Raw genomic sequence first — 6,645 nt, forward strand, 5'->3', positions numbered from 1 at the left:
TCATGATCCAACTCCTCCACTAGCTTCCAAATTCTCTTATTCTTTTGCTTGACGTGATTGTCCTTACTGTTGTTGATTGGTATCGATATGCGATTATTTTTCTTCCTTATTGTTGATTCCTTCATGTTATTATCTTGAGTAGTGTTGCCTTGCATTGTAGTATGCCTACCACTCGATGTTGACCTTTCAACTACGCTCCTCATTTGGTTTGTCTCATTCTTATTCGCAGTTGTAGTTTTGAATAGTTGCGAGTATGGTTCCATCCACGGAGGAGTTTTTATGCCATACGTTCGAGCATAGTGTTCCACAATTTGTTTAATGTAGGCAATACCTTGTACCATATATTCTAGATGTGCTCGAATGTCGCCTTCCCTTGATGTAGCTTGCTCGTCATTCTTATCGATATCTTGCAATTGATTTGTGGGTCTTACGTTCTTTGAGAAGTTTTCACTTGAGGTGGTTATGGCCATTGGAAATCTTTAATCCCATATTTCTTAGCTATTGGGGTTGTCAATTTCCCAAGTTCTTGGTTGCATGTAGTTTGATATTCTAAGTACTGTTGTATTTGCACAATCGTTTATTCCAATGTCTACTTCTTTGGATGTGATATGGTAGTTCTTGATTGTATTGTGTCCATGTTTGGTTTGAATGGCTCAGATTTTTCGTATTTGCTTCGTCTTGCTGCCCTTTGATGTTATTTCATAAATAACTGATTTATTCTCCGTTTGGGAGGGGAAGATAACTATCTTTGGAAGAATATTTTATATTGATGGCTTAGAGGGTATTGGCTGCTGATAAGGACATTATATAGAGGCATTCTAGGGCTGCACTTGTCGTGCATGTAACTTTCCTAACCCAACCTAGACATTATGATTGAACCATGAAGGCTAAATTAACCATCAGAATGGCTAAGTAAACCTGCTAGTCCTTTAAAAACCCTAATCGGACTAATTTTAGGAAAAACTGTTGTTGTCATTGTTTCAAGTTAGATTAAAACTTCTACTTATCAAGTTGTCTGTACTTAGGATTCATTTTATTTTCGATAGTAATAATTTTAGAAAACCTTGGATATTGTTGTCCTTCGGATATCATTTGTGATGTTTAGGGTTTAGGGTTTAGGGAAAACTAGTTGCATTAACGTTTTGTTATTCAAAAATCAAATCTTTGTAATGCAGCGGAAATCGATGAATTATGTCGATTTTTCTTAAGTCATATAACATGCAATTACCGGTTATAAAGTTTCAAAATTCCATGCAAGCATAAATCCCTAAATACGAAATTACCAAGCCACAATCCAAGTAAAAAATATTACATTCCAAAACCAAAGGAAAACTCCAATTAAATAATAAACTTAAAAATAGTATGATGTCCGAGTTGGTACTCCAAATGTCAGGTCCGATCCTAATTAAAAAGGTTACTTGAAAAGTTTAAAACTATTAGGGTGAGCTTATGAAAGCTCAGTGTGAGTCAACAATAATCCGTCATGCAATCAATTATAATAGTTAACAATCAACAAAATCATTTCAATATCGAACATGGCATAACCAATTAGTATATGAGCATGTCATGTGTATGATGCAATGCGAAAGGTTTCCTACTCATCCATCCTCTACACACCATGAGTTCCCCAAAACCCGTCTACCAAACTCTAAACAATGTGAGCTAAAGCTCAATATGGATAAACCACCAATGTCAGTAATGAAGTTAAACTAGCAACAACGATGCAGACAAGCTGCTAGAAATATGGACAAGCCACCAATATCAGTAATGCAAATAAATTGCCAATAACAGTGCAGACAAGCTGCTAGTAATGTGATTAAATCGCCTAATCTCCTCGGTATTCAAGGTGTAGTATACTGACTCAATATGCGGACTTTCAATGTCTTCGCTACTCTACATAACTCCTCTGTCAACCACAAATACCCACCCCATGCAGATGCAGTTGTCATACTAATGAGCACATCATGTTTAACATTACAGTTTTGATAGTACAACATTCTTAACATGTGTCTTAGTAAACATAATTGGAAACACAAAAATATATAGATTTTTTCTTCACCTTTTAAGCACTAATTCATGCAAGTTCTAAGTAGTTTCTTTCAAATTTTATAATTTTATTATAAAATATTTAATTTCAACTCAATTATTGAAACATTGTGAATTTTATTTATTTTTATAATAATTTTGCATAATTTAGGTTATTTTTTACAGTTTGCACAAAAGGAGAAAAATTGGCTCGATAGTCACCTTCAAAGAATTAATTGACGAGGCACCTTGGGAGCTTAAGATGATGAATTAAAAGCCATGGAGGAATTAAATTTATGCTCTTGGAATTCATCGAATCAGTTGGTTTGATTTAATTTTTATCGGGAAAAGTGGAAGCCTGAAGCAAAGAAATGAGGCCTCAATTAAGCACATGAAGAAGAAGGACAGACAAGCCCAAGAGATCAGCCTAAACCATCCCTATTTGCTGCCCAAATCATCTAAATTTGGCTGATTTTAACACTTACAAAACAACCCTTAAGCTCTCCTTAAATGTCGTTCAAACCCCTCTCCTTCTCATGCAATTAATTTCTAGCCAAAAGCTAAAAATAACAAGTTCATTCAAACACTCCTCCGACCTAGCATGTTCATCCATGTGAAGGGGGATTCATGTTATTTTTAGCTAATTTGAGTTTCAAATTTCAAGTATAAATAGCCCATTTCACTTCCTTATTCAACACACCTTTCATCTTTCATTCATCTCTACTCCACTTCTCTCTTTCACTCTTTTGTCTTCCCGTTTCGTGTCTTTCTTCCCTTTTCCAATTTCTTCTCTTGAAAAAGAGCTATCATGCTCCTTGGTGTTGAAGCAATCAAGAATTCATGAAGGCTTTTGATCGGCAAAACAAGTAGAGAAGAAGAGGAGCGCACTAGTCTGGCTTCGGAAAGTCATCAGGATTTATTTTCTAATTCCCTTCTCTTTATCTTTTTTATTTTATTCTGTGATTATAAATATGAATACTTGTTATGTTTATGTTCCAAATTTAATTAAAAATACTTAAATCTCATTCGTGTTAGATTAATTGCATTCTGTCCACTTAATTTGTTAAGATCATATTTTTATTTTTATAGGCCTTGATAATTTGTTCAATTAAATAAAATCATGACTATTTTACACTTGCATTATAAATTGTAAGGTAACAAATGAATTAAATTTTAATTGGATTGAAATTACAATTAAGTGACACAGTATTTAATTGGTGCGTATTTAATCTTCTAAAGTAGCTAAGGGTTAAATTTAGCAGATATATTAAACAATGTAATCCCCTTGCATAACTTATAAGATTGTTGTGATTTTAAGGTAGGAATTTATTAAATCCACTTTGTCTTATACTTTCTTATGAAAATTGATGATTAACCTAGCATAGGAATATGTTTTGAAAGATTGATAAATTTAATAAGCATGTGTGTTAACAAAAGACCAAGTTGCCATGAAATTATTCGTAACAACATGAATATAGTAATAATAATTCTAAGACAAAAAATAAAATTAATCTAACACATTTATGTCATATTGATTAAACTTGTTTTTAGAAATTGTGGATTTGGAATTTTATTTTCTTAGTTAATCACTTAGTTAATTTTTAGTTTTTATATCACCTCTTTCAAATCAACAGATTTTTCCTCACCAAATTGTTTAATTTTACATTTCATAAATATTCACTTGTACAATCCTTGTGGGTACAATAACTCGACATACTTGTCACTTTATTACTGGATAGGATTGTTTACACTTGTATATTTCCTTCCTTCCAATTTTTTGGCGCCGTTTTCGAGTGTTGTTTTAAAGACATTATTTGTAAATTGTTAATTTTGCATTTTGGTCAATTTTCTATTTAATTTTAATTTAATTATTTTTTCAGTGATTATTTTAGGTATTTATGAGTATTGATAAAATTATCAACTTACTCTCTGTAGATCATAAAATAGAACGGACTTTCAGAGAAAGGAAAAGACAAGCAACTCAAAGAAGGATGGAAGAGATGAATTTTGAAAATCAAAATCAAAACTAAGGAAATGGAGCAAATAATGCTTAAAATCCTATGCTTACTACTGTTGATAGGGATAGAGCCTTAAGGCAAGATTCCGTGTCATTGTTTTATGAGCTTAATCCGAGAATTAGGAGACCCAAGATCAAGACACAATAGTTCAAAGATGAAGCCAGTTATGCTCCAGAGGCTTCAGATAGTGGGCCAGTTCAGTGGAATGGCTATTGAAGATCCTCAGCTTCACCTTAGATTATTTATAGATGTGAGTGATTCCTTCAATTTAGTTGTAGTACTCGAACATGCACTAAGATTAAAGTTGTTCCTATATTCACTAAGGGACAAAGCTCGAGTCTAGTTGAACTCATTGCCACTAAATTCCATTACCACATGGCAAGAGATAGCAAAACGCTTCCTTCTGAAACATTTTTCACCTAGCAAGAATGCTAAGTTGTGGATTGAGATCACTACCATCCAACAGGTGGATGGCGAGTCCTTGTATGAGGCGTGGGAAAGATTTAAAGAATTGTTACAAAAATGCCCTCATCATGGAATTCCACATTGCATCAAATTAGAGACATTCTATAATGGTTGCAATGCTCACACGAGGATGGTAGTTGAAGCTTTTGCGAATGGTGCTCTCCTATCTAAGTCTTATAATGAGACTTAAGAAACTATTGAGAGAATTGCCAACAACAATTACAATGGCTAACCAATCAAACAACTTCAAGATAAGTTGCAAGAGTACATGAAGTGGACGCCCTCAGTTCACTCGTAGCTCAAGTATCTTCAATATCTTCAATACTTAAAAATTTTACTACTAATGGGTTTAACAATGTTACAGCTTAGCCACCCAATTAATTCGAGAATATTGCTTGTTTCTATTCTAGGAAGGGCACTTGTTCGAAGATTGCCCATCAAACCCAGAATCTAACTATTACATGGGTAACCAGAACTAGAATTGAGGTAGGCAGGGACCACCCAAATTTTTATAACTCATCTTGGCAAAACAACCCAATTTTTTCTTGGAGCAACCAAAGGGCTGGACCCAGTAACAGTTACACACAACCAAGATCAACCTAGCCACCTAGATTTACCCAAAAATTTCAGAAATCAACTCAAGCTGAACATTCCAATGGTTTGAAAAACTTGTTGAAGGCATACATAGTGAAAAATGATGCCTTAATCCAATTCCAAATAGCCACATTGAAAAACCGAGAGAACCAAATAGGCTAGCTTGCAACTGAACTTAGAAACCAACCACAAGGCACTCTGTCTAGTGATATAGAGAATTCAAGAAATCTAGGGAAGGATCATTGTAAAGTATTGATTATAAGGAGTGAAAAGAAGATAGAGCCCAACACTGTCGAAGATGAAGAAGAGCCAGTTGACACTTGAGATAAAGTGGAAGTTCAACCAAGTGTACAAAATCTAGCTTCACCAAAACCAGAATATGCAAAATCTGATAAGGTAACTTTTAACCCAGTCAATTCTGATAAATGAACATCTTTTTTAGAGGAAGAAAAATTTTCATAGTAGATGAATTGCCCAGTTCAAGTAAAGAATCCTCTACCACCCTACCCTCAAAGACTTCAGAAGCAGAAACAGAAAGTTCAGTTCAAGAAGTTCCTAAACGTACTTAAGCAGCTTCACATCAACACCCTGTTGGTAGAAGCTCTTGAGAAGATGTCAAACTACGTCAAATTCATGAAGAATATTTTGTCCAAAAAATAGAGACTTGGAGAATTTGAGATGGTAGCTCTGACAAAGGGGTGCAGTGCATTTCTGCTAGATCAGCTAGCCTTAAAATTGAAAGATCCAGGATGTTTTACCATACCTTGTAATATCGAGGCAACTTATTATGGTAAGGAATTGTGTGACTTAGGGGAAAGCATCAACTTGATGCCCATGTCTGTGTTTCAGAAATTAGAGATAAGGAAAGTTAGACCAACTACGGTTACACTTCAATTAGCAAATCGATCCTTAGCACATCTGGAAGGAAAAATCAAGGATGTATTGGTATGTGTAGACAAATTTATTTTTCCTGCTAACTTTGAAACAGATAAGGAGGTGTCAATCATCTTAAGGTCTTTTCTAGCAACCAAAGAGACCCTTATTGATGTGCAGAAGGGTGAGCTTACCATACATGTTTAGGACAACTAGGTAACATTTAACGTATTTAAATCTATGTGATTTCTTGATGCAATTGTTGAATGTTTTGCATTGACTGAGTTAAAGAAATTAGTTGCAAAATGGGAACTAAATTCTACTGAGGATCTATTAGAGCAAGCATTAATGTCAAACCTCCAAGTAATGAGGAGGGGAGGAATATTTAAACTTGCTTGAAGCTAACAAAAAGGGATTTATTCCTCAATCTCGCTTTGAATCTTTGGAATTAGAAAGCTGAGATTATGTCCAACCAAAAGCATCGACTGAGGTGCCATCTAAATTAGAACTTAATGTACTTTCTTCACACTTAAAATATGTTTATTTAGGTGACGCTTCTACTTTGCCATGATTATTTCAGTAGAGTTAGCTAAATAGTAGGAAGAGAAACTCGTTCTAATTCTAAAAAAATTTAAAAAGGTTGTCGGATGAACCATAGCTGATATCTATG

At 34.3% G+C, this 6,645-nt stretch overlaps 1 non-coding gene across 1 annotated transcript; it reads right to left on the minus strand.

Moving 5' to 3' along the window:
• Positions 1–4,476: 4,476 nt before the first annotated feature.
• Positions 4,477–4,583, minus strand: LOC121216516 (small nucleolar RNA R71). Its single transcript, XR_005912697.1, has one exon. It is a non-coding gene; the product is annotated as a small nucleolar RNA R71 (small nucleolar RNA).
• Positions 4,584–6,645: the final 2,062 nt, after the last annotated feature.

The sequence above is a fragment of the Gossypium hirsutum genome, chromosome D04, assembly GCF_007990345.1.
Source record: "Gossypium hirsutum isolate 1008001.06 chromosome D04, Gossypium_hirsutum_v2.1, whole genome shotgun sequence".
NCBI lineage: Eukaryota > Viridiplantae > Streptophyta > Magnoliopsida > Malvales > Malvaceae > Gossypium > Gossypium hirsutum.